Below are 3,349 nucleotides of genomic sequence, written 5' to 3'. Positions count from 1 at the left end.
GTCAGAATCAGATTTAATATCTGCGTTATGTTGTGAAATCTGTAAACTTTACAATGAAATACATGGCAAATAAATATAGAGAGCAAGAAGCTGATTAACGTTAAGTGTGTGTGTGTGCGTGTGTGTGTGTGTGTGTATCTGTTAAATGGTGAAGTTAGGTTGCATCACATGCCAGGGTGCTCTGTTCAGTTACCTGATGAGGTAACTGTAGCTTTTGGCCAGGAGCAGATGTTGTCAGGTGCCACCCAACCTTCATAGACTATTTCAACCCTTAACCATACACTCTCCAGCTGGCAGGTCAGCAGTGGTGGCCAAGTCTCTGTCCATCTGCTCCCGACTCCCAGCTCAGCTCCTCTCTCCAGCAGGAGGCTCCTTCCGCCTCCTCCCCATCCCGCGAGCTGCTCGGTTCTTGCTTTTCTCATCAAGGCCCAGTGCAGAGAGCTGCCTCCATGCCCACCTGGCCCGGACCCCCTATAGCCGATCTCCACGGGGAATAAGCCACGTCTGCCATCCTCTTCTCCCTGCACTCTGGTCCGGTATTCCCTGTTAGCCTCCTGGTATCCTTCCTGCTGTGGTAGTGTGAGCTCCACCAGGGCGATCTGGCGTCTCGATCTGGTCCACGTGTGGTTTGTCCCACCTCCAGGGACTGCAGCTTCCTCCCCACGTCAAGCCTCATCTCCCACAATTTGGCATTTTGTTGTAGATTGGATTTAAGCCTCTCTAAGACTGCGGTGGCCCTCTCCTTGATGGAAGTGACTGCCCTGTTTGCCTCTCTGCCAGCTGGTCTTCTTTTACACCTCTCTCAGGAACTTGAGAACTTGTCGTGGTGCCACCTATACCATCCTTGTGTTACAGCTGTTTTGTATCCTGACAGAACGTGTGCCGGTCAACCCCGCTGATCACAAAGCTCGCAGTTAGGGTCCTCTCGGCCCCCATGTGGGCAGCTGTGATGGTGTAGGGGGACCGCAGGAGTAAAGAGATGCGGAAGGGCTCCACTCTCCAAAGTTCTGCGCTTGGGGAGATCCCATTTCATCCAGGCACCTCGTGACCCCCGACTCCATGCCTCTGATAACCGCCTTTTGACTTCATGTTTCCGTACCTCTGCCTGGACCATGTCACGCGCACCTCTTGCATTTGCACTCCCCCACCAGTGGAGGTTACAGGGCCGAGGCCTTGCTGCCCCAGGCGCGGGTTGCCAATGATGTCTCTCGATTTCAGGGACCTCGCTGCCTGGTCTGTGGCCGAGTTGGTGGCCCACTTAACGGCCTGGTCTTGTGATTCCTGCTTGGTTCAAAACCTTATCATCAGGGCCGCGGCGTGTTCGCACATCTTTACACTTTAATGGTGCAAAAGTGAAAATTAAAAAGTAGTGTGGTAGTGGGTTCAATGTCCATTCAGAAATCTGATGGCAAAGGTCAAGTCAAGTCACTTTTTATTGTCATTTCAACCATAACTGCTGGTACCGTACACAGTAAAAACGAGACGACGTTTTTTCAGGACCATGGTGTTACATGACACAGTACAAAAACTAGACTGAACTACGTAAAAAAACAACGCAGAAAAAAACTACACTAGACTACAGACCTACCCAGGACTGCATGAAGTGCACATAAAGTGAAGAAGCTGTGCTTGAATGTGTGCCTTCAGGCTCCTGTACCTCCTCCCTGATCATAGCAATGAGAAAAGGGTATGGCTGGATGGTGGGGGTCCTTAATTATGGACCTGCCTTCCTAAGGCACTGCTCCTTGAGGCTGCCTTTAATACTTCAGAAGCTAGTGCCCCAGATGGAGCTGACGAATTTTACAAGTTTCTGCCACTTTTTTCGATCTTGGTGCAGTAGCCCCTCACCTCCCTCCCAACAAACCAGAGGGCAATGTATTGGCCCTGGGAAATCAGGTGCAGGCTGTTGGATCTTGGTTATTTTCAATCCCTGGGTTCCTTTTGGGGTTCAGGACTGAGTGCGAAACTTTGATTTATTGGTACTTCGCGCTGCTTTATTTTAAAGTTTAACCTAAAGATAGGGAGCGTTTGAAACTGAGGAGCTGAGCAGAGCCAAGATAAAAGATTCAGAGACTGCACAATTAAAACAATAACACTTGTATAATGTGCTTACACTTTTTAGCAAATTAAGAGATGAAAAGGTACAGAGATATATGTAACTGCTATACCACCTTGTGCCAGTAAGTGGCGACAAAACACATACTGTGTAAAAGATACAAATTATGAGGGGTGATTGGTAAGTTTGTGGCCTAAGGTAGAAGGAGTCAATTTTACATAAACCTAGCACATTTATTTTTCAACATAGTCCCCTCCTACATGTACACATGGATCGTGGAGCATACGGATCCCTTCTTTGTAGAAGTGCTCCACAGCAGGGGTGATTGATAAGTTCGTGGCCCAGGTAGTAGGAGATGAGTTATACAGCTCTCATCACATGCATGTGTAATTTAACTCTTTGAGTGAAAACACAGAGTTTGAAGTTGATAACTCATCTCCTTCTACCTTAGGCCACAAACTTATCAATCACCCCCTGCTGTGGACCACTTCTGGAGGTTCCAAGACGTCAGTTTCTACAACGAAGGGATCCGTAAGCTCCACGACTGCTGGACTAAGTGTGTACGTGCAGGAGGAGACTATGGTGTAAAATAAATGTGCTAGGTTTTCTAAAGTTGAGACCTTCTACCTTGGGCCACGAACTCATCACTCACCCCTGGTATGTCAGTAGAAAAGAAACTGCGATTAAAGCGACAGTCTAGGAGTGCCTCCTCTCTTCAGTGGAGCGTGGGCGGAAGGTGAGGATTAACTGCCTGACTGACCATGTCCTCCCCTTTTCCCCTCAGGTACGCCATCACTGTCTGGTATTTTGACGGCAAGGAGAGGATTGAAGCTAAAGAGCGATTCAAGAGAGGTGGGCCCCCCCCCCCCCCGGCGAATCGCGCATCAGATTTGGGCAAGGGGGGTGCGGTTACGCTGTGGAATGACTAGAGGCGGTGTTCGATACAGTCAGGCGCTATTTCTGCCCCGTCTCGTTTCCCGTTCGCGCCAGCGACTCGCGTGCTGCTTCTGCGAGCTCTCCAAGTGCTTTCCCCTCGAATCTCCAGAGGGAAGCTCCTGCCCGCCCTTGTTGCAGAAGGACTAGGGAGGGAGTTTGACGCTGCCCCTGAGGAACTAAAGAGGGGCTTTAAGAGATTGACCCCAAGCAACCCAAGGAAATGGCTCACGGGACAAACTAGCAGAGCCGCCATTCCCAACCTGGTGTCCACGGACCCCTTTCTTAATGGTATTGGTCCATGGTGTGAAAAAGGTTGAGAACCCCTGCTTTAGAGCAAAGAAAGTAGTGTCATCTTCC

The sequence above is a fragment of the Hypanus sabinus genome, unplaced genomic scaffold, assembly GCF_030144855.1.
Source record: "Hypanus sabinus isolate sHypSab1 unplaced genomic scaffold, sHypSab1.hap1 H_10, whole genome shotgun sequence".
NCBI lineage: Eukaryota > Metazoa > Chordata > Chondrichthyes > Myliobatiformes > Dasyatidae > Hypanus > Hypanus sabinus.
This window is presented reverse-complemented; position numbering follows the sequence as displayed.